At 38.7% G+C, this 26,376-nt stretch overlaps 1 protein-coding gene across 1 annotated transcript in view; it reads right to left on the bottom strand.

Annotated features, from left to right (window-relative positions):
- EEA1 (early endosome antigen 1) overlaps positions 1–26,376 on the bottom strand; it is a 195,867-nt gene that overhangs the window by 1,130 nt on the left and 168,361 nt on the right. The window lies entirely within an intron of this gene.

The following is a 26,376-nucleotide window of genomic DNA, read 5'->3' as shown; positions in this document are numbered from 1 at the left end:
ATCCATAAAACATTGCAGATATCTTCATTGTCCTATGCATTTGGCAAAAAAAGGGAAGTTATTGTCTCAAACTATAGGAACAGACTGTTATAGCCAATGCTGAATCATTTCAGCTGGGTTTCTGAGGGGCAGAAAAATTATTTTCATAAGCTGGTCTGTTTCTAGTTATCTTCCTGGAGCTGTCAGCTTTTGGCTTCCAGGCAGCTGTTGCTTCTGCTGCTTTTCCTTTGGTGGTATTTTTTAATCCAGCTACTTAAAATGTTTATGTGCACTTCTTTTGTGCAGGATACTAACATTTCTCTGAAGAACATAAGTGTGAGACAAGCAACAGTGATTTCTAGCAGCTCATAGCTCTGCTAAACTTCTCTGGAATTGCATGGGAGCAAGAAAAGACACATCTCTAGCCCAAGACCCTCTCCCTTCTGAATTCAAAGCCTGTCATAAACAATAAAAACATTAAAACTTTTTCTAATGAAAAGGTGAGTCTTCATAACTTAGAGTATAAGGCAATATGTGTATATATATATATATATATTACCACATATGCTCAGAGGTTGTCAATGTTCCCTATGAAGCTTCAGATTTATAAAATTTATTACCTAAGTGAATTCAACAAAGGTTTAGCAGGAAAGCAAGGAGTTACTAATTGGTCAGTAGTATTTTAGGAGCTAAATGGACTCCAAGAACAGTCAGAGATCAGTACAGTAGTGCAAGCAGACCTAAAAATAAACCATTAGGTCACAAATACAAAATTGCTGAGAGCCAATAGCCTGAGGTAGGCAGCAGGATGCAGAACACCAACCACTGCACATGAAGCACACTAAGACCTGCAGAGAAGCTGTCCAATAAAATAGACCAGTGACTCAGGGTCCAGCAGATTTAATCTGACACCATTCCAGGGATATCAGCATATGACTTCAAACACTGCATTAAGAGATAGAAAGCTTAATGGCTGCTTTCTAGTTTAGTACAATGCCTGGTGATAATATTCCTGAATTTAGAACTCATAAAATATCTGTCGCCTCCAGCGGCAATATCTCAGTGCTTTACAGAGATCAAATCCTTTACTGAAGTGTGTCAAATAGGTCAGAAGCAGATGACAGTACATGAGAAGGGGCACTGCCTCCGTGAAAGCATTTATAAGAAACAGAATATATAAGGTCCGAAGAGATATATGGGAGCACAGATATTCATGACTCTAAAAGACATTTTCAAGCCTCCTAAACCTCTGGTCATATATTCTATCCAATACTTTCAGAAACTAAAGTGAAAACCAGACTAGCAAACATAGGTAGATGAGGAAAGCTGAATAAAGCTACCAAGCATATCTGAGGAAATGGAATGCCACTGATTTGGACCTACTGCCTTTGTTCACTGAAATGGTCAGGCAGTGAAGAGGCCCTCACTGGCCAGCTCCTGGGAACTGACTCTTTTGAAGAGGACATTGTCCTAGTAGAGTAAGCAATCTCATTGCACATCCAGATCTCTTTTACCTTCAGGTGATGGTGCTATGCAGCAGCAAACAAGCAATTCAAGCAACACTACTCCTTAACCTTGGACACCAAACCTTTCTGTAAAAAAAGGTTGAGACTATTAACCTTTGGAGCCTGAGCTCCAGCTAGAAATTAATTTTCCTTTACTGCCCATCTTTGTATGAAAACTACTTAGGATTTGAATATTTACAACAGTAATGTCCTTTGAAGTTCAGTACTTAAAGGCATTAAGTTATGAAAAATGGTTACCCTGAAAACATGAGAACAATGGACCTTACTTATTCATTATGTATGTTTTGTCTAATAACTGTGGGATAAACCTCACCCAGCTGTGTTTGACTGAGATCAAATGTAATAAAAAACTGATCATAAATACTGAATTGCTATAGAAGAATCCGAGCTGAAGTTTTGCTTGCATGAATAAACTGAAATCAAGACTACACTTTACACTACACTTGTAGAATTTGGAAGTAGAAAGTTGAGAGATCCATGAAGATTAATCTGTTATAATTCAACAATCTTTTATACTTTTAAACAAGGCTCTACAAAACAAGGTCACAAAGGACATTCCTCATTGTTCATTAAAGCTGCTATTTCCTTGTATATGGCACTGCAGGGTGGAGTCCAACTGTTTTCTACAAACCAACTGAGCAAGCTATCACAGTACAATAAAATTCAAATGTGTATTCTTATCAGATCCTTCCCTAAGAGCAAAATATTTTTCATTTTTACTTCACTATGTCAGATAATTTAATTCCAAGGAAAAAGTTTTACTACTCAGTATTCACTATGGATTTTGTCTCTCAGTAGTCTGCTATTCTGCCATTTTTATACTGTATTCCATATTGAAGTGCTGGCATATGCAGCCAGTTTTTGTTCCACCCTGAGCTACATGTGACATGATGCCAGCTCACCTCTAGGTGAGCAGGCCATTCTAGATTTAGGACTATGTTATGGCCACAGCAGCAATAGGTTTAGGCCAAAGGAAAACAGAAGATTTCTTAGGGTAGCAAGCTTCCTTCTTTTGCCTCTCCAGCCAGAAGGCTGCTCTGAAAACTCTCACTGGCACTCTCCAGCCTGCTGCTCCTGAGGGACAGACAGAAGCAGAGTTCACTTTCCCCAGATCATTGGTTTCCTTTTCCTCCCTGGACACATCCCAAGCCCAGACTACTGGAAATATGTACACACTTTCCAGCTATTTTCAGGTCTCTTACCTTGCTGTAGCTTCCCTAGAGCAGCTCCCTTGGCCTCTGCTGGTTCTCCCAGTTCTTGTTCCACTAACTGCCCTCTCAGCCTGAGCTGGTCACCCCAGGCACAGGAAGAAGGAGAGAGCAAAATTCATTCCAAGCTGCTGAGAAAATTTAGGATAGCCTTGGCTAGACTGACCCCAGGTGATATGGTCTGTAAATGCAATCTGGACATTTTCTACCCCAACAGTCACCTGAATTCTGTAAACACAGAAAATTCTGAATGCAATTATTTAAACTTACACCTATCATATAATATAAACTGAATTAATTAAATTATCATGCTCTTCAGTACAGACATGTTTCAGCATATATTTCCCACTTCAACAAGCTGGCAGCACAGAAGCAGCAGTTAGTGGGTTATAACCTTACTCATTAGGGTCTGTGGGCCAGGGCATGCTCCTGGAAGCATGGAGTGAGGTATGTCTTATTTGAAAGAATGCATGGAAAATAATTACATAGATTCATGAAACTTCCAAGAAACCAATTTAATCCTCTTCTGTATTATTTTTATGAAAAATTTAGTGATAGAAAGATTTAAGGCATTCTTCAGTCCCTTTGTCTAAATTTTTCCTACAGTTTAACATTTAGTAACTTGTCCTGCTTCATTCTACATCTTCTTGCATCTTAAGCAATGAAGTTGCTACCACTTCCCTTAGAGAAATATTCCATAACTTGCAATTTCACACTTGTCAGGAAATTTTCTCACACCAGCTTGCATGCTTCCCGTATTAATTTTTTCTAGTTCTGCTATCAATATCCTCATCTACTACTTTTAGCAAGACCAGCAATGAAAATTGTTGTTACTACCCTTGTACTATTCCAATAGCTATGGGATGCCCCAGTACTGGTGCAATCTAACAAAGATCCCTGCCCTAAAGAAGTAAAACACATGAATAAAACACATTATGGCAATCTCATGAGAATTCATTACGCATGAAACATTTCCTCTCTTTTCAGTGACACATAGATGCAGCCAATGTTTGCATTTTGAAGTGCAGAAGAAGTGGGCCTTTTGGGTTTGACTAGAACTAGTGGGCCTACAGGTTTGTGTAAAGTGTGAAAACTTAACTGAGAAAATCACTTTACCAAAACACAACACGGCTGTTAATTGTAAGGCAATAGTTGCAGCTGGACTTGGGGGAATACAGCACCATCCACAACATCCATAAAAGGTAAGGTATTTCAAATGGTCAAAACGGAGCAATAGATTTCCATGAGGTTTACTGTGTTTCAGTTCTGAATTTTTAAAAATGAGAATTTTGAATTTTCTTTAAGGATAATGTTATAGAAAACTTGTCACATGTAATTGGAACATTTGCTAAAGCTATAACCTTTTGTTCTGTCATTATATCTGCTTTTTTCCTTGCTGTAATGTTATGATTCATAATGTGATGTACTGGTTTTAAAGTGTTATTTTAATTTAAAAAAAAATCTAAATTACTCCATTTTTTATTCTGCTTTGTACAAGTATGGACATGTCTTGATCCAAGATTTTGCTGTCATTATAACATCATTTCCCTACAGGAGAATATTCTATTGGAAAATTTTCAAATATCATTTTTTAATGCATAAGCCATTCTTCTTTATGCAATTAACATATCAAGATTAACAAGAGTAGAGAATTTTGTTGCTTTCCTGAAGTAGAAATTTTGCTTAAATTGCTCATTGCTCAGGTGTATGATTAAGTGCCTAGAACTGAATCAGGTAAGTTTTTACATAATTTGCACAGTTTGCCAATAACTTGGGTGTGAACAACTAAAGAAATCCATTAACTCCCTGTAAGTGCTGGACTCATTAATTCTTATGGGTGTGTACTCATCAAATATATGAGATGAAAAATCTTGATTCCTTAAGTAATATTTTTTAGATAGCTTGCTTTTGACCATACCTTCCATTGTGTCATTTAATCTTAAACGTTTGTACAATGTGATGTGGTTCAGAACTCAGAAAATAAATTCTTAAACAAAATATTGAGTGGTGCTGCCTTATCTGCTGCTCTTAATTGTTCAAAGCAAAACAATTGAACAGTGTGGGACAGAATCCAGAAGCTGGTCACAGAAATGTTCTATATGGAGATCCTCAAAGAATCTTCACTATAGTTTTGCATTAAACATTTACAAGGTTAGGTTTGGGGAATTTGCTAATCAAGCTTATACTGATCATCTGATATATATTTTTTTTCTGGTCCACATATATATGGTGTTTTGAAAGAGGGCTGTGGAACTACACCAAAGGGTAACTACTTATGTAACCTGCATCTAGAGGAGTGGCAGAGGCAAATGTCGAAGTGGAACCATTAGGGCTCAACAAAGGGACACGGTTGTCACAAGGATGTGATACTATCCTCACGTTAAACATTCCCAGCCATGGGAAAAAATCCTGTCAGTTCAGTGCAGCTTTGATCACTGCCTTTCTACCGAGGGCCTGCCCCAGCCCTGCACGCCGAGGACAAGCCTGACTGGGCTCCTTCAAAGAGATCCTAGTGTAGGATGTGCCTTCCTATGCTGGGTTAAAATCACCTTCTGAATTACCTTACTCTGAGAGCATTCATTGGAAATGGTATGATTACAGGAAAAGTTGCTTCAGGAATACTGGCTTGCCTGGGGTTTCCTAAGGGCAGATTTTTAAGATGAAACTGTAAAACAGTAAAAGGTTATTGAGCAGTAAAAGATTATGGAAATCTACACCCTCAAAAATAAACCAGTTTCAAAATACCTTACTAGTTCTTTTATTCAAAGACATAGTAGATAGGAGTCCTTTTATAGATCTTTTTCTCTGGGCAGCACATGCTTTGTAAACTTTCAGCTGGACTAGATTAATGGGAATAGAAATGAAGAACAAATCCTTGTCTCTGAGTCAGCAGAATCATCACATATATTTAATTCCAAACACCTGATTCCCTCTAATTCAAACCTTAAAGCATGAAGGATCAATAGTCCATTCATTACTGATTTTTGCTAGTAATACTGCAAAACAGACAGCTTTCATGTTGTTTAATATATCATATCAATATACATCTCTGAGATATACCAGAGATTTTAAGTGAAGATTTTGGAATTTTTTTATGCCCTTCTACTTCATGACACTAAAATGTGAGAGCATGGTATCCACAGAGTGTCCACAAGAAATAGAACTGCAGTATCAAATAGACACCGGCAGGTTTGCAGCCAAAAATTACAATGAAAAGACAGAATGTTACATTTCAAAATATTGTGGAAAACACAAATCAATAACTGTAACGTAAAAAAAAGGAGGGTGGATACACTGAAATCAGGGGAAAACCAGAGCCCTAAGTAAGAAGGTAAGAGGAAATAATTAAATTGTATAAGTGTATTTTTGCTAGAATTGTGTGTGTTTTAAATTATGTAAGTGTGTTTTTGCTAGAATATGTTAGAAAGTAAACTGTGGGTACTGGAGAAAATGTTGAGCCCGGTATTAATTGAACAATTTGAAATGAAAGAAGTTTGGAACATTCATGGGAAATGAAATGTATCAAAGAGGTAAAAAGAAAACTGTAAACACCTCCAAGAAATCAATAAGAGAGATCAAAATCTCACAAGGAAATATGGGAGCAATAACACTTCAGGCTAGGAGAAGGTGACGTGGTATAAAGATGACCTGGGAAGGAGACACTAACAGAAAACACCAAGTCCCATTATCCCACACCCATGAAGGCTCTAATGCACTGAGTCCAAGACCTCTCTAGACATATGACACAGAGCCAGACTGAATTGCTGGCACACCACACTCACAAAGCTGACGAAAACTTTGCCCCAATGCAGAAATCTGTCTTTGAGGTTAAAGTTCTCCTTAGCTCTGTATCCAGAAAAATACAAGATTGCTCCAGTTCCAGTCTTTAATTTCTTTGTGGATGTCCAGAACAACATCAGAAGTGGTGGCTGACTCAGACAAACTCTCAGTTGAGTGTGATATTCTAATTTTAAACATTCTATTATTCATTCCGTGATTACCTCATGAGATCACACATGAAATCTTGTTTATCACAATTTTATTACACTGAGAATTTTGGATCTGTGGCTTCATAGTGTGAAATTCATTCATCTGTATCAGATTGCCTGAAATGTTCTGTGTATGAAATGCTCTATAGAGTCCTCCTCGACCAGGGAGTAAAATAAGCAGTCCTAAAGAATCATTCATTTTATCTACTTCAGACATCTCTAGAAGAGACAAAACACATCCCACATGTGTCAGCAATGCTCCATTAACTGCAAACAGGGATACAGGTGAGTACCTCAGAGGGAGATTTCTGTGATGCAGGTGTCTCTCTCTTTGAATGGAAGTGTCAGCACTATATGAATTAAGTGAATTTTCTAACAAACAATTCATTACAAGAAAAGTAAATGTGAATTGCCTGTAGGTAACCTGGGGGTCAATCAGATTTCATTCCAATTGAAAGGGGAGCACAATTTAATTGAACTTATTGACTAACAGAGAGCTGAAAAGGCTGTTGCTAAGTCCATCTGTTAGGGATTGTTTATCAAGTTGAAACAAGTATGGAAATATTTTTCTTCAGATATTATTACTCTTTTTCACAGAGATAAGAAACAATTTGAATTGGAAAAAGGAGGTAAAACTGCTGGGACAGAAATTCTGGCCCAAGCAGTACCCCACAGACAACCAGGGTATGCAGCCAAATCCAGGCAGGTGGTAAGAGGTCTCCTTAGCCAGAAACTAACCAGAATCCATCATAAATATCATGATCATTTCCAATTTAATATTCAGTTTGCATTAATCTGTGTGTCTTCCCGGAGATGTTATTTCACTCTCCTGAATGCCTTCCCCCTGCTTGCCAGGCATCAAAATCCAGAATAGGAGATTTGCAGGACTGAACCTGATCCTTTCCAGAGTAGAGTAACTGTCAGAGAGTCTGCACAGTTACTGTTTCTGCAGCTACTGCTGTATTTGCCAAAATTAATAAAATTACTAGTCTGGATGTCTAACAAAAGGTACATCACAATTTGGTGCAATGGTACATCATACTGGAAGTTTCAGATCCCTGCAGGAGGTAGTGGTACCTAACAACAAGACAATTTCTAACCCACATGCCATGACCTGTGGGATGAGCTTCATCTAAAATAATAAAAAGGTTTAGAAGCATGCTTCAAAGAAATTTGGAAAGCAGCAGCGAAATATTTTGTATGATCACATCTGTGATGAGCAAGGTCCATGTTTTAATCCACTCCTCCCTCTCTCCACTCTCCTGCTAAAATGGAAAAAAAAAAAAGGACCTAATGCCAGAAAATCTTTTTGAAGTATTTCTTCTCTTGATTAAGAGTTCTCAGTTTGGCAAGACCTAAATCAAGATACATCAAAGAGGGTTCAAAATAAAGAGCAGCTGAATGAAAATGTATGAGATGACAGAAAGAATAAACAATAATAAGTGTGCATATGTTTAAGTCATCTGAAAGTGATTGCAACAATGTGTTAAATGTCCAGAAATACATATTAAAATAGCATCATAATTCCTTAAGGGGAAAAAATCTGCTTAAATCTTAAATAAATCTTGTTTAGACTAAACTGCATCCATTCTTCCCTTTGTGTTATGACTTCAGGAGTTTTCCCATCCTCTCTGTTTGGTTATGTATAATGGGAAAACCACTACTGTTCTTGCTCAGATTTTCTGTGGTGTCAGTGGGTTTCTGGAGGTAAATATACTGGCAACATAGCCAAAACAGGAAACTCTTCACCAGTTGTAACTCATATGGAGGAGATGAAGAAGCAAGGGATTATACATGCCTTCTGTATGCTGGCATTTGTTTTCCTCCAGTTGAAAAGCAGGCTTTTTTTAAAAAAAGTTTGGAGAATGTGATTAAATGTTTGAGGGAAATTATTCACAATTCACTGCATGATGCTTGGGGGTTGAAGGGAAGACCAAAGGAAATAGATGTAAAAGGGAAATACAGGACACAACTCAGGAAGTTAATAGGCAGAAGAAAGCACTATGAGAATAACAACATGATGGCATCAGTTTTGGTGTCCATTTTCAAATTCTCCACATTCTGATACCTATGGAAATAATCTAACAACGAGACCTCGCTAACAAAGTTACCACATATTTTAACTAGGAATATCTCACCTTCAAAATAACCATGTGTCCTATGTTCCACTTACTTTCTTTCAGATGAAAAACCTTGAAAATTAATTTTAAAACAATGCAACTCTTATAAAACTATTCTTGAAGGATGTTATTAAGATAGATGGCTCTCTTTAGTACTATGACTTTGCACTACTTGTGCTTCCATTGTGGCACTGTAACTTTTGAATAGCACCACCATAGCTGTATTTTAGCAAGGTGACAGAATAATGGCTTTCTCTCTGTTGAATTTTTTCAAGCATTCAAACTCTAGGAACTGTTGCAGTAAATGGTTAGCAGGTAGCTAAGCTGAGATTAGTTTTTGGCTCTGGTATTATCTAACAGGCTATCATTATCAGTCACTAATGCCTTTCATGAAATGGATAAAAGGTCCAGGATATCACTCATGTGGCTCTTCTAAAATGCCCTGAGGTTTTCTGTTTTGGTTTGGTCTTGTTTTATCTCTGAGTGTGACAAAATGTGGCAGACAGGAGGGCACCACAGAATACTTCTTAATCATTTCACATATGTTGAACACAGGGTGTTTAAAAGATAAGGTTGTGGAAATCAATGCATGTATAGATGCTTTTGTCTTACCCTGTGCCAGAAAGTGTAGCACACTTTCTAATGCTGCAACTCTACACAGGCAGCCAAGTGCAAGTTATTTGAATTCACACTGCTACAGTTTATAAGGAAGTATACTGGATATATTTGAAAACATGAAGTGCGAATTTTGAAATGAGTGCCAATTTTGCTTTCTGAACCCAAGCAAGCAACAGGGAGTTCCAAGTGTGGAATACAGCACTGTCTGTCGTGGTGCATGATGCTTCACAATGTACCCAGCTAAAAGGTACCCTCCTTGTTTACTCTCAAGCAATGAGAAGTCCACAAAGCAATGGAGGGGGTTCTGTAGGCTGGGTGAAATGAGATCATATCTCATGTTCTCTCTCCTCTTACTTTCTGATTCTTCTTACCTAGCAATTTTTATAAAATAGAGGTGGGATCAGGCATCTGTTGTCTCCAGTTATAAGCCATCTCTTCTGCTTACCTTGTACTGCTAGATGACCTTTAGTCATCTCCAGTCTAAAGCAAAAACATCAGTGGCCTGAGATCAGCTGAAGTAAGGAGTCCTAATTAAGTAACCACCTAATCCCTTCTCTCATCTTTCTGCACACCCACTGGAGACAAACCTAATGATATTGTAGGATAATGGGATCTGCTTTTAATTGTCTATTGTTAGTACAGCTTAGGCTGCCTACCATAATGTGAAGGTGCTCCTGTTGAGTAGCCCTGTAGACAGCCAAGCACATATCTCAGCAAACCAGGAATGCAGCCAAATGAAGAAGCATCCTCCCAGAGCAGGCAAATAACCTAATAGCCAAATAACTGCAACTCAGAGCTGCAAAAGCTCCAATCTGTGAGTCTACCCAACCCTAACTGGAACACATTGGCACTTATTTTTTTCTTAGTCTGCTACTCATCTGCCAATTCTGCAATGTCCTAATTCTACTTGCCATGTTCACAGGTGTGCTCTTGGCCCTTCTCAGCTTTACAAAGCTCCTTTTGCAGCTTCTCCTCCATTCTGCCTTTCCTTTCTCCCTGCCCTGCAATGAAGCCAGAAACTCCCAGTAGTGTCCCAAGACCTCTTGGATCAGTGTTCCAATAATTTTTGTCCTTCCTGGTACTGCCAACAATGGGGATGTATCTTTCTCTACCTGGTCAGTTCGAAGCTTATCTGAGAGAAAATACTTAGAAAATGTAGTTTCTTGTTTAAAAAACTCATCACAATATTTAGGAAAAGAAGATCCTGCTGCCTCTTTTCTGCCAGAACCTGATGTTTACTGATTTTCTGCCAGAGCCTGATGTTTACCCAAGGCACATTTGACTTATGGCTGCATTCTCTTCAGTTACATCCTTCATTGCTCTTCTCATTGCCTTCTCCCCACCCAGTGCCATCTCTGGTCCTCAGCGTCTTCAGGAGTTGCTTCTCACTAATTTATCAACCTTCTCAACCAAACCTCAACTTCTCTGATACTGATGAATCCAAACCTAAAAGTCTGTCCAACCCCACTGCAGCACAGAGATCCCATCCTCCTTTTGTGGTCATTCTGGTGTTACATCCCAGTCTTGCTCCACCAGCCAGCTCTGTCCCCATGATGGGCATGGCTGCAGAGGACCATGGCTCTGAGGACCATGGCTCAGAGGAACATGGCTCAGATGAACACTCCTCTGAGACAGGGCAGTCATGTATCCCCAGTTGAGCCACTCCAAGGACAGCAGCACAACCAACCTATTGTAGCTGTGCTGGGAATTTCACCATCTCCAGCAAACCCTTATCTGGTTAGACCTTCAGGGCACAGACTGCCTGCTCTGTTTGTCCTCTGCACAGAGGAGGCCCCAGGCCTTGTAGCATCAAAAGTAATTGGTATGGGTCACTCCTTTAGATGCACCAGTACAGGGCATTAAAAACACCTTTCAAGGTCTCTGAAAGCCTAAAGGGAGACAATTATCTAACAAAAGCCCTTCTCCTCTGGCTCAGCCTGTAAACACAGTAACTTCCCTATTATTCTGTTAAAGAAAAAGACCTCTACTCGTACATTTGTGAGTAGTTTTCTGCCTTCTGTGGGACTAATCACATTCATAAAGCTAAAATAGGTCTCTGAATGTCTCTTCGGAGTCAATATCCATGACTTCTGATACATTAACGTTTAAAGACTATATTAATATTCTCAGCACTGCTGGAAAATGCTAGGTCCTTCATATTTATATTAAATATTTGTTTTTATTGGCTGAGTTCTAATGAACGAGTTAAAATACCAGGAGATAAATGGATAATTTTTTTTTTCTTTAAATCTGGAAAAGTATTTTAGAAACATTCTCATATCATTATATTAATCCCAAAATGTATCTAGCAGGACATCAAAGGTGAACAATATTAATGAATATAAAGAAATCGTGAAGAAGGTTAGGTGTGTATAGCTGAGAATAGTTTTGGAAGAAAAACTAACTATCCAAGTTTGCATTCTGTCAGAAATAATTTTTTTTCAAAATAAATTGTGCTTCTCACTGCCAAGAGACCAACATTATGTGTGAAGAGGAATCCATCAAGTACAGTGCTCACAGCTGTGAATACTGATGCTGCATGAATGACCGTACACACAGCTGTAGGTCTCACTGGACCCATCACGTTGTTCCCTATTTGTAATAGTAAATCAAATTCTCTGTCCAAAAAGAGTCACCACTCACTGCTAAATGGAGTCATATGATTGTTTCTTAGCCACATGGTATTGACTTCTGTTCACTAAATGGCTGACCTACATTCAGGAGACACGCCTGAGAAAATCACTGTGCTTCCAATTCCACAATGAAAATCAACAAGAAAGCTTTTTAAGAACAGAATGTGAAAGAGCAAGCTTATTCATGAGAGAAATGCAAGACACTTGAGATATTTTTGTCCAAGTGCTACAACAACACTGTCATACATTTCATTAAATTGTTTTAGATGTCAATTTTTTAAGCTGTTGCCATCTTCTCCCTGTCTACAGAAACAGAGGGAGGGAATTGTCAGTTCTTCAATATTTTACATTCAGTTTTCTCTTATTGTGTAAGCAACTCACCAGTCTTCTTTTCCTGGGACTTCATGGATTCCTTTTCTTCCCTTTCTTATAATTGACCCACGGGACAAATACTTCTATTTCCTAGGCTTTTCCCCATGGCATCCTATTTATGTACCACAAGACTGTCTTCACATCACCAGCTCTGTACAGATTAGTTACAAGAGTGTGGTGGTCTTGGACTTGAAATATTTTTAAAACAATTCCAGATAAAAAGCAATTTCTTAACTGAAACATACTTTGTGCAATATGGTTCTCTGTAGGATTTACCACAAGGAAACCAAAATACTATTCAGCAATACATTATTGCAAGCATGCTTCACCTGGGAAAGATTTTCAGCTTTAATACTCTCCATAGTCTACAAATTATTATTTTCATACTCCTTTTTTAGTTCCCTGAATCTGTCAGCTCCCCAGAAAACAAAGGCCTTCCAAGCACCCATTCAGCCTCCCTTTTCAGCAGTGGCTTTAGTGGCTCACTGAGAATCTCTTCCTGCTAAATTTGCAGCCAATATTTTCTGAGGTCTTACTTTATCATTCCTGGAATAGAAAAATGGTAAGTAGGATGCACAGCTTCAAAACAGACCAAAAATCATCTTTTTTTTTCTGCAAGATTAACTGCTAAGAAAATAATCTATAACCTCTCACTTCTTGAGAGCTCCCAGCTGTAACAAATCAGATGAGCTCATTAGGTTAATATCAGAAATATTATTTTGCTTTAAAATATTTTTGAATATATGAGGATGATAGAAGTGAAGTGATCATTTAATGTTTTCTGACCAAGGAGGTTTTAAGAAGTTGTAATATCAATGTAAAACTGAAGTCTGTACCCTGGAATACCAGTTACAATGCAGCTCAAAGCCTGTATTTGTTATACAGAGAAAACCAGGAGCCAGGAAATGTCAGGATGGGAGCTTGTTAAACACACACATCTAGGAAAATACATCTTTGGATAGTGTCATAAATTGAAAGTGAAATGTATTTTTTTAGTAAACATAGCATTCAGCTAGAATTTGAAATTGTCATTCTCAAAATGTTGGTTTAAAATGCACCAAAAAATAACAATCAGAGTGCCAACCCATGTGTGGGAAACAGTTTGGGTACTCTGACATCAATAGTTTTCCTGAACTACAAAAGATCTCTGGAATTGTGAAAAACACCAACCCAAACAAAGCAAAACAAACAAAAGCATTCTTGTGGAGTTGCCTACAGAAGGAGGAAAACTGGGACTCTTGGAGAACACTCAAATAAATGGTGCTAAAATTCTTTAGGGGTTTGCTAATGGCTGATGGACAGAGAGATGGATAGAAAAGACCTGCCTGAGGCACCAGACCCATTTTGCTACCCTTCTGCATAATACTGTAAATCAGTTTTTCTGGTGCCCCCAGATTTAAATCTCAGACTGCCATGATATATGTTTACTGAAATAACTGAAATAATTATTAAAATACAAACCAGAGCAGCTTAGAAATTCAGGAGGGCTATAGCAGCTGTGAACATGCAACACTCTTTTGTAAACCCATCATTTGGTATTTGCCATTGTATGCAACGGCTTCCCTCTGCCTTCTATTATTGTAGTGCTCCCTGTATGATTAACTCCCACTTTTTCTGATTAATATATTATTTCCTGAAAGAGAATTTTTTTTTTTTTTTTTTTTTTGCTTTCCAAACATCTTTTTCAGTCAAAGTGCTTCCTGCATCTGCTCCCCAGCTCTGGCATTATAAAGGTGTCCCCTTGAAAGGCTGCATTTACTTCAATAATCCACTCCTTCTTCCCCTGAGGTGCTTCTACCCCTCTTGAAATATCCTCCAAAGTGATGTGCTATAAAACGAAACATTCCCAAAGAGATTTCAAAACCATTGTCAATCTATCCAAATATAATGCTTTTTTTCTGGTCTTTTGAGTTTGCGGTTTTTTTTTGGTATTGAGGTCTGCATTCAAACTTGGAGTGTAAGCAGAAAAAAAAAAGTTTGAAAACCACCTCCACCTCTTAGTTGTTTATAAGAGTAGTTTGTTTCCAAGAAGAAGATAAATGTGAATCTGTTCACTGTTCCACCTCTATTCACCAACCCAAGGCTCTGTCCCAGTTGTGTCCACAATTTAAGAAAGGCAAACTATATTGAACTGAAATTTAAATTCGCTTTCATATATATTTGTATATTTATTTTTATGCATTAAAGTAGAATGAGAAGGAAATATAACAAGTAAATTAATCTGTATCTTGTTTCTGATAGTCTTAGAGAGTACTATGGGTGGGGTACAATTTTAAATGCCTTGAATACTGAACTTTCAAGTCTTTTTCCTAAATTTCCATTCACAGTTCCACATTTTGAAGAACTCTGTCCCTTTCAAAAGCTTTCTTCTCCTAGGGTATTTCCTAGGAGAATTTGCATAATTAATTACACAGAAGTCCTGCAAAAAAGAAAAAAAATCCCTGGGCATTTCAGAAGGGTAAATGAATTTCAGAGAACTAAGACGAGGGAGTTTCAGCTTAACATCTTGCAGATCACTGTACTGAAAGGTGTAAATTTATAAGAAATTACAAGTGATTAATCTTCTTGTATATACTAATTTGCCTTAACTTTAGGAGAAATATTAAAATCATTTATTTATACATACACAATAGGTACTTGCTGTATATTTTACATTTGGATATAGTAGGAGGTAAAGCTGTAGCAGTGTGTGGACTGTTGGATGGGGATTTCAGTAACATGGTAGTGGAAGGTGTCCCTGACCACAGCAGGGGATTAGAACTAGATGACTTTTTGTGTCCCTTGCAACCCAAACCATTCTGTGATTCTATAATGTGTATTATATGTATACATAGAAACACTGAAAAATGTATTGTGCACTCTATTCAAAACATCTTCATACAGATTAGAGCTGCTGTTGCCATAATCTCAAAACCAAAATTTTTCATGATGTTTCATTTCCTTGAAATTTTATAAGCAGAAAAGCTTATAAGCAGGAAAGCTTATAAGCAAAAATGTGATAGATAATAGAAAATGAAAGTTAGTTTGGTTTTCACTGTAAGATAGTTCCTGTCATAAAATCTGTGTTAACCACCTTAAACACTACTAAAAATTTTAAATAGTCTTTATTGTAGACCATATGCTGGAAAAAGACTATAGACACATAAGAAATTCACTTCTTAATTGTACATCATCCTAATTCACCCATTTTCTGATAATTAGCAGCTGTTATCTGACAGACACCATTTCCTACACATGCTTTAGCTCAGGGTTAGTATGAGAAAAGTTTGCTGAAGGCAGGACTATTTTTGGCCCAGCAACACTTGTGTTGCTATGTGCTCTCAGATTACTGGGCAGATAGGCACACAATGAAGTCAAACAGCTGATCTGTAACACTGAGAACACTGTGTGGTTTCCTCCCCTGGTGCTTGTTTGTGTATAAATATGCACAAACTATGGGTAAGGAAAGGTTATTTTTCTCTAGATAGGCTTGTCAGAGAAAAGACCCACATCCTGCATCCTGTTGAAACCCTCTGTTAAAGTGCAGAACCCCTCAGCAAGTTCTGTGAAATCACTCCATAGAGTTGTGCCTGTAACAGTTTGTACCTTCTGCCACACTGAGTAATTTAAAGTTGATCTTGGTTAAGATAGGAGGAGCATGTGTCAGTGCTTTGATCCTTGCCGTCACAGCAAAGCTGTGGCTGCAAGTGCAGTATCACTTTCAGTTCAGGTCAGATGGGGGATTCTTCTAAAGCCTTTGCTAAAAACTAGACACTAGCTTCTGTGTAAGACTGGACTCAGTACTTTTCACCTGCCTTTTTCTTCTCTTGACCCAATGGACTGGTCACCCGCTGAAATACAAGCCAAGCTGTCTCTGCAGGTTTAACTAATGCAGTTAATAAAATTGGAAAATTGGTGTAGTTCACCCCTAAGGCAGTGAAACACACCAATGAGCCTGATGGGCTCTTGCAGGGAAGCTGTGATACTTAGGTGAGTTGGCCTACTCCATCAATATGGAGAACTGCAGCTTTTAGCACAGTAGGCAATATAAGAACCTTGATAAACAGCACACACAGAAAAGACAAAAGGAGGCCCTGTATTAAATATTGAGATAGGTTCATTTTCTCAACCATATGCTTGCCTTATGATGCATTTCCTGGCTTGGTTATGCACCACTAATGCAGATAAAAGTTCTACATCCTGTCTCAGTTACAGCTACACTTACAGAAATAAATATTTGTGTCATTACCTAACACAGGGATCCTATGGAAGCAGGTGCCTCTGGTCTCCATGCTGCACTCCCCAAGGACACTTCTGCAGAGAAGGCAGGAAAGCCATGCATGTGGGGGACACAGCCTACGGTGCTCTTGCACTAGAAGCAGAGCTGGAGGAGGCAGTCAGCTCTGGATTTCCTTGTTTGCCTTTTCCTGTTCTGCTGGGATTTTTGGGCACAAATAAGATGATTTTACAGTCCACTAGGTAGCTTTTTATAGTGTGCAAGTGAAGTTGTATGAAGACATGTCAGAAGGGCATCCAAGGTACACAAGACTGCAAGCCCAGCAGTCCTGTCTGTCCTAATGTACATGAGGGGGTGACCCTTTAGTGTCCACCTTTCTCCCATAGACACCCTCCAGCAGGAGCCTGCAGGGCACTAACATTGTCACTGAGCAACAGCTTTGTTGCTCAGTGCTTGGCTCCCCATCCACCATGCCACAGCCTCATGTGACAATAGAGGTGTCCTCTCCAGTCACAAGGAGGGGGAAGCATGGAAATCCACTCCACTCCTCTGGTAATGGCAGATTCTTCAGTCTGTAACACATATTCTGTCATTTACAAAACTCCATTAGATGAATGGAAAGAGCTGTGACCCCACTTTCTACATAACTCCTTTAGGATATGCAGTTTGATCATGTATGCATTCCTCCTCTGGATTAGACCACCCTATTTTGTAAATGCTGTAATTTGCTTCGTGATGGAATTTAAGACCTTTTTTTCAAAAATCTGACTAAAAAATTGATATGTGATGATAAACTTTGGTCCTGCTGCAATAAAGTGTTTCACTGTTTCTTCCTGCAGATAAATGAGGGCAAATAAAATCAGGGAAAGACCACAAGTTTCAGGTTCTTTCTCCCAAAGAATCTAATCCAAGCCATGATATATGACTTAATTCAGTGAAGCCCTTCATGTTATAACTGGATTGACCCTAGCAGGAGGGTCCCCCACAGATATCTTTTGCTGAAGATAAATAGATGTTGCTGAGGGAAGAAGGTATTGATCTTCATTTCAGAGGCATATTCCTTGGGTTTTGGTGGTGTTGAGATGTATTAGTTCTCTGAATGGGACATACCTTGTATGCCAGTTAAAAGAAGATTGGTAATGTTAAAATTTTATTGAGGGTGTGAAAGGGAAAATCCCAGCTTTTAAATTCTTCATTATTCAAACATATCTCTTGGGCATATTATAAAAACAAGCTTAGTTCAGACTTGAAACAGGAGGGGAAACCCCTGAGAAGACAGAAAAGGAGAACTTGACATTTACTTAGGACTCTGCAACTGGGTTATTTCTCAGGAAAATGGTACTCAAGCTGGAGAACCACACGGTTCAGTACCAGTTGCAGAAGACTATCAAGGACAGTTGTGTGGTCTATATCTGTCGGCAGGTGTCCCTAACTTCAGGAATCTTTTGGAAATTTGCTGATTAACCCTTGAAGCATACTCTTTTCCTCTCCCCATCCTTTCGAGACTTTTAAATCCTTTCTAGTGCTATTTGTAGAAACTAACAACTGAAAACAGCAAATCCACTCCAGAAAGCCACCTTTCCTTTCTACAATGTTAAACAAGACCAGTGGGAGAAAGCAATTATCAGGGACCTGCTCCTGCAGTACAAAAATATCAGTCAATAGAGAAAATGAAAATATTATACAATAAAAAGCAGATCACCAAAAGCAGATGAGCCTAAGGGAGAAAAATACCACTTTGATCTAAAATAGTTTTTAATGTCAGTCATATCCAATGTGATGGAAGAGTTTAATCTCTCACCATCACTTTATTATGTTTCAGTTAAAAGTATGCAAATAAAAGTTTATTCAAGTCCATGCTAAACAAGGATCTCACCTACATTAAAAAAGAAAAAATCCTAAAGAAAAGGAGAGCTGTATATTTCATTTTAATGATTACACTTTATGTACACTTTTTGATTGTTTGGTGTCAGGGAAACTAGTGATGGGCTAGAAAAATTGCCCTGATAATGTGAACCTCAGAAGTGCTGGAAATGTAGAAAGAATTTTGATATTATGCATGAAATTCTGGATAATTTTGGGGACTTACCTAGTAAAAAAAAAGAGAGATTCTTAGCAGTAGAATCTGTGTACAGCACAGTCAGCAGCTAGCCATAAACCAGCACTATCTGTTGACCATAATGAGGCAAATGAAGCTGCAAAAAGCAGTAGGGAAATTATGTTAGTTAGAACAGCATGGGGGAAATCAACCCACCTGGCTTTGAGAAGAGTTAGATTGTATGAAATGGATTACATGACATGATTGCCTGGAAGAGCAGGGGCTTGTGTTCCAAGAAACCTGGATCTGCTTTTGGGTATCAAAGTAAAAAAAGATTGAGAAGACAAGGGCTATTTAACTTATTGAAAATATACCTTGGAGCAAGATGTGAATTATTATGTTTGCAGTAGCCTGAAAGCTATTATTTATTGAGCTTTTTTGTGGAATCGAGAAGCAAGGACTCAGACAGTCCTTTGTCTTTACACAGCAGCTTTGCTTCGTTTTTAGTAATCACTGAGAATCTTTACTGACACTGAATTAAAAGGTTCAGGAACAGGGAGGAAAAAAAAATACTTGTGAGACAGGGTGGTAAAATGATGACCTCCAGGCCTGAAATTATTCAGGATCAGTGGGCATGGGCAAGGCAAATGCCACTCATTTATTGCAAAGCTGTGCACTTCCAAGCAGGATCTGGTGCTAAGCCCGTGCTGTCACAGCAGGTCTGTGTGTTATCTGCTGCAGTAGGGTGCTCCACTCTCCAGCCTAAGTGCTGCCTGGCAATACACAATGAAGTCTTGTGACAAATACTAGAAAAGGATATACCAATTGCCTTAATGGAAAGAAAACTGTTTCCATACATGATTGAGCTTTCATGCTATTTGTATACAGGGCCTGGGCAGTGTGAAATGAGTCATGGCTAGCTTCTTTTTTAGAAAACTATTGAATAAGTTATTAGACAGGCAGCTACTCTCAAGCCAGTGTATTGGCCTGAAGGAATAGGTAAACACAAAAAGAAAGAATGAAAGGATGAAGAGAGAGAGAGAGAAAGAGTTGCTCACACAATCCTGTCCTGCTTCCAGGCAAATAGACTTTCTAGCGTCTTAAATTTCTTCCTCTAGTAACAGGCTGAGGGCTGTACTGAACTTTGAAGGCCCTCATTAGTTGCTAAGTTATGCTGAGACCAACCACAGTGCAGCTATTCAATAGAGATATTTCATTATTTTGTTGCTAGACTGCTTAACATCTCAGTACCAGAAACAAAAAGCCCCAAAGACCAAGCACAAATTAGAGCTGTTAATCTTTAGGACAGCTGATCTTTCTAAATATTCTGGGGCAGACATCTTTCTTCCTGCTACTAGTAGAGATTGGTTCTTAGAGTCCCTCTTGTATCAATGAGAACTGTATGATTGTTTCCTTTCAATAAGCTTTTTTTTCATAACTGTATCAACCTCAGCCACATGGAATTAGCTGGCACTTGTTCATTCTTGAGGATTTGCCTCTCTTAGCAAAGATATTCTTGCCCAGGATTACTGACTAGCCAGCAATGCAGCCATTCAGAAGCATGTAGGAGTCTGTGCAGGGAAAGGGGAGATTTGGGTACATTGAAGTGCCTGTGGGCACCTGGGAGGTTACATCCATTTAAAAGGATGACATCTGCAGCAAGAGGAGATCTTTTCTTCAGTAGTTTTGTTCAAGCTGCCAAACAAAGTTATTTTAAATTAAATAGCATGACTCATGCTTGCACCATATCAAAACTGGTTTGATTTTAATGCAGTCTGTCTCCCAATCCGTGTATGCCTACTCCAGGAAAAGAAGCAGCAAACATAAGGGAGGTGATTATTTCTCTGTTCCACCATTTCCTGTCAGTCTTAATCAACATGAAAATTAAATTGTAACACTGCATAAATAAGGGAATATCAAAATATGGTCTTTACCACTGAAAGTGGTAAATTTTTGTTTTCAAGCTTATTTGTGGCAAGAGAAGGGACAGAGTATGAAATTGACTTCTGATTGAATTTCACCATGAGGAAGTATGCAAGGCTATAAAATAATGAAAAATGCCACATGCAATTCCCTCTGCACAATGAGTCTCAGCACTCCAACATGGAACGTGGCCACACAACTATTTCCCTGGGTAGATACTAGCTAAATATATCTATCCACCAGCCTCACAATCAGTGTTTTCTGGTCCAAAGCTGAGTGATCTGGTCTTCATCTCACTTTTTGGCAAGAAACGAGAATCAGGGAAGTAAGAGAGACTGGAAAGTAATATGAAATAATGAAATAGAGTGTACCTCATTGAAAATATCAATTTGTAATAATTATATCCAGTAGTTGCTTCTATTTTCTCTACAGGGTCTGTATTGGGACCAATCCTATTTAATATCTTTATCAACAACATAGACAGTGGGATTGAACCTTCAGCAAGTTTGAAGATGACACCAAAGCTGAGTGGTGCAGTCGATTCCCTGGAGGACAAGCATGCCACCCAGAAGACTTGGGAAAAGGACCCATGCAAAACTCCTGAACTCCAACAAAGCCAGTACAAGGTCCTGCATGTGGGCTGAGGCAATCCCCAGTTTCAGTGCAGACTGGTAGCTGATGGATTGAGAGCATCTCTACAGAGAAGGACTTGGGGGATGAAATATCCAACATGAGATGCTGATGCGCTCTCACAGCCCAGAAAGCCAAGCGTGGTGGCCTGGGCTGCATCCAAAGTAATGTGGCTACCAGGCTGAGAGAGGGGATTCTGCCCCTCTACTCTGGTCCCATAAAATCCTATCTGTAGTACTGTATCCAGCTCTGGCGGTCCCCAGGGTCAGAAAGATGTAGATCTCTTAGAAAGGGTCCAGAGAAGGGTCATGCAAGTTTTCAGTGGGAAACACCTCTCCTATAAAGTAAAGCAGAGAGAGGTGGGGTTGTTGATCCTAGAGAAGGGAAGGCTCTGAGGAGACCTTTTAGCAGCCTTCAACACACAAACCCTTATAGGAAAGATGGAGACATTTACCAAGGCCTGTAATGATAGCAAAAGGGAAAAGTTTTAAACAAAATGAGGGTAGATTTAGTTTGCATATAAGAAAGAAATTCTTTCACAATAACAGTGGTGAGACATTGGAACAGATTGCCCACAGACCTTGTGGATGCCCTTGTTCAAGGGCCAGTTCAAATGGGGCTTTGAGAAACCTGCTCTGGTAAAAGATAACCATGCCTATGGGGTTAGGCTAGATGAACTCTAAAGGTCTCTTCCAACCCAAACCATTCTCTGATTCTACAATCTTGTGATTCAATTGGTACAAATTGTTCCAGGATCTCAATTCCTGGTGTGACACTGACAGGCTACTATAGCTGATCAATTGTTCCACAAGAAGGAATTCTTAACCAAATAACACACTAGAAATTTGTCAAATATTACTAGTAAAATTCAGTTCATCTCTGCACCCAGTCATGCCTGACAAGACCTGCAGGGATTTTATTTCATTTATTATATTTATTCATTTTCCTATATCTATGTTAGAAATTCAAATAATGTCAGCCTGAGATGAAGAGTTCTTAAAAAAAGGACCACCTTTATTCACTATCTTACTCTACTCCATATTTCTACTGAAACATTTCTTTCTTCAAACATCAAAATTTATTTCTTTCTTATTCTTTCAGCACCTCCAATTTTATCAATAATTTCACTGGAAAAATTATTGCTGCAGAACTTCCTGTTGAGATCATAGTAGGAAGCAAAGGGAGTGTCACAGAGGAATAGGCTCTCATATTTTTGGTATCACCTTTCTCCTTTTAATTTCCTCTCTGTTTGTATAGGAGGAAGGGGAGAGTCCAGAATCCAGTGTCTGAAACACTTGCTAGATTATCTTCCTGTCATTCTCTGCTAATACAAGATTCTTCCCTTTGTGCCATCAGCTAGTGTTTTGACAAGCTATCAAAGACCCAAACAGGCAAACATTCTTCTCAGGAAGACTCATATCTCACTATTGCAAAGGCTTGTTTCATGCTTAGCCAAAACATTCCTTTTCAAGGCCTTCCATGCGGTTCTATCAAACACTAACACCCAAACTACTTTCCTTCCTTGAACTTTAGCAGCCTTCAGCCACACACAGATTTTTGTGAGAAAGTTTGTTCTGTGAGCATCATGTACAGTTGTTGCATTGTTTGGCCAGGTTGCAATAGTTTGTCCTGAAGCAGACTAAAGTTTTAGCACCAAAATGCCAAATCTTTGTAGCCAGCTAAAAAAGCCTTTAACAAAAATACCCAGACGGCCTCAGCTGCTGGCTTTGTTCTAAACTCCAGCTCCACAGGAGTAAATGGTTGTGAGAGCTTGTATTTGTGCAGACCTTTGAAGATAAAAGTGTTGAAAGTTATTTTCTGTAAAGATATGAGATGGCTAGGTAGATGAACACTGGGCAGGAGCCTCTAGAGCTGAACTGTCTGAACTTACAGTGCAACAGCTGTTTGCTGCCCAAGAGAGGATTTCAGAACATCCACTGGGCATTTTTGTTTGTGTTCCAATGCAAGTCTGTGTATGACATGTTTAAAAGCTCACAAACAAACGTGTATGCATGAATGGGCATTTCCTACTGTTATTTTCCAAATATATCTTTCCAAACAAAAGCAAGGGGAATAATATTGGGAGTCTATGGCATTTAGTAACTCAGATTGAACCATTTTCAAACAAGTTTTTAATTACTTTAAAACATTTCTTTTTAAATTAATAAATTCAAACTCAAATTCTACTCATAACATGGCAAGTAATGGAAATACACAATTACATTTTATAAAATGCATACTTCTAACCCTTTCTCACATAACTATAGGGAAGGTGAAAGTTTTTCAAAATCAGTATAGTTATATTTACTGTCACTAATTCCATAGTTCTTCATCATTAGTCTAATAAATATAATAATAATAATAATAATAATAATCATCATCATCATCATCATCATCATCATCATCATCATCATCATCATCATCATAACAATCTAGTCCTTGAAGTGTAACTTTCCAGCTTGTTTTCTAGGAACTTTATAGTAACCATGCTAAATATTTTGTGCAAAAAAACCCCATGTAGTGATTTTTCTTTTAGAGTTATGCTATTTTAATTCCTGTTAATATCATCTTTAGAAGATAAGAGCCAGTTCCTCATTGGAAGGTCTAGTGTTTCAGAAGTTAACTTCTAGCAAGGCTACTTCCCTTCTTCTCAGCTACCACATGGCCCAAAAAATTCCTTAATACATTTCTCATTTTATTTTCAAATCAACAAGTAGGTCTAATGTGGTTTTTCCAGTAAAAGGAATGGTTTTCTAATATTGTGAAATTTAATGTATGAGAGAAGAGTAAAAGCTCCTGGTTTGCATCCCTCCTACACATCTGATAGAAAATTCCCATCCATGAGTCACATGTGGTACCACACAGGCAATCAGCCCACATGATTATTGTGAATCCTAACGTGCAGCACCAAAGGAAGTATGGGGCTTTCCACATCCCTGCTGCAATGCAAGCAGCATTTTAGAGTGAGGAACCATTATTTCTGTCAATTCAGACAGCACAGAGATTGCAAACAGAAACCTCCTAAGGAACAAAATCTTCTGGTGGCTGACACAAAGCAATGCAATGCGCAGACAGGCTGAGCAAATAGAAAAGGTGTAAATATGTTAGGCCAAGGATAGGATAGATTGCAGAGAGTGAGTTTACAACTCCTTCAGTCCCCTGTCCACAATTCATTGATATATTTGAAACCATCACAGCTAAGTTTGTGTCCTCTTACACTTTCCCTGTTGTAACATTCGTCCCCTTAGAATTGTCCTCATCACTGTTCGGGTGAATTTTCACCCACATTTGTTTGTGAAAGTTAGAACAGATATTCAGTGAAATACCATCAGTGGTATCACAAATCTGGATGAAAATTTTATGATGAATTAATTTCATGGGAAAATGCCAATCCCCCAAAAGCAGAAGGTGTAGTGCAAGGCTGTTAGCCTGCCAGCCTCCTGGCAAGCTCTGTGTCACGATGACACCAGACTGGACTTTGAGCATCTGGGAGCCCAATGTTAGACCGGCCTCAGGGACCCGAGGACTTTCAGAGGTTGCCATGTGTGGCTTTCCAGACCTCTCTACCCTTTCCAATGGCAACAAATTCCTGGATATCAAACCCTCCTGAACCTTTTGCTTCTCCTGCTTGTGCAGGGGGGCTGGCAACCTTGAAAACCCTAGCTAATTCCAATGCTCAGAGGCCTGTCTCTCATGCTCATTGATCTTGGTTCTTACATGATGCGAGGACTCATAATCTCCTGGTTGTCTTATTGACTTTGTTTTTACAGCCAAGCCAAGAGTTTCACTGCTTGGCTTTCCGCTCTCACTGTCACTATAAACTTGCTAAGCCAGATTCTAGTTTTCCACATATAGGCATTTTCATTTTGTGTTTCAAAATGGATCACTCTTGGTCAACAGGTCTGCACTGCTGGAGTGAGGACAGCTTAGCTTTATCTTCAGATGTAAATGTCCAAGCTTCCAAGAGCAAAATCAGCTGCTCTGCTCACCTAATCAAACCATCTCCTTCTGTGTTCAAGGATCTGCTAGAAAAAGATGCTTTTGACAGAAAATACTACATCTATATTTTTTGCCAAGAGAACTTACAGCAATTATTTATCCTTGATTTCTCTGTCAGCCTTGCATTCTGATTTAATATGGTTTTCTCTTTGTACTGATATTTTAGTGTTGGAGGGCTTTTAGGTCTTAATGATGCTCTGCCAGCTCATCTTGGAATGCCACCTAATCTCAGTAGATACACGCTTTCTACACAGTGGTAAGACTTGAGTTACCCCTATCTTCCATTTCAATTTTGTGGGAAGAAAACCTCAATCTATGATGATTAACCAACCAAATAAAATGCCAGCTTTAGGCTTCACCACCAAGAAGTTCATATGACATGAATATCCCACACCTCATTCTCCCTGGCCCAAAGTTAACTTGCATCTGGAGCAAAGACTGCATCAGGGAAACAAAGGAGCAGCTGTATCCCAGTTATGTGACTGGGAGCACATGCTGCAGCAGGTAGTCATAAGAGCAATGTTGTATTTCATAATTCCAGTAAATTCACCTGTGAATAGATTACTACTGGTATATTTCCTTATCCCTGCTGGTACAGGGGAGACTGTGAGAGAAAAACATATAATTAGTAATCCTTTAAGATTAAAGTTTGCTGTTTCTCAATTGAAACTCGAACCAAAAGAGCTCTGAAAACTCCAGGAACCTGCACATCCCCAGCAACCTCATCTAGAACAAACCTCACAGCTCTGTTGCAAGGTAGCTGGGAGAATTCACCGTTACAACACTACTGCAGATCACTAAACAAAACCAGTTAGCTCCAAATTTCCCCCCTTTTTTTTTTGAGTGATTCTCTTTCAGTGCTTAAAATGACCTGGTCAGACATCGAAAGATTAGGAACTGAATTCAAAATAACTCTGAGAGAAGTCAATTTGATTATTGCTAAGGTTGGTTGCAGGTGCTAGTTCTGCATCAGCTCCCCTACTTATTGTGTTTATTAACTTTAAAATCTTACTTTCTATTTTTTTTTTTGTGTCTTCCCTTTTACTTAGTGAAGATCAAGTCAAAAAAGGAAGAACTGTATAAACTGTGGGCATGCAAATCACACTACCTTAAAACAGTTACAAA

Source organism: Melospiza melodia, chromosome 4, assembly GCF_035770615.1.
Source record: "Melospiza melodia melodia isolate bMelMel2 chromosome 4, bMelMel2.pri, whole genome shotgun sequence".
Lineage (NCBI taxonomy): Eukaryota > Metazoa > Chordata > Aves > Passeriformes > Passerellidae > Melospiza > Melospiza melodia.
This window is presented reverse-complemented; position numbering and strand designations above follow the sequence as displayed.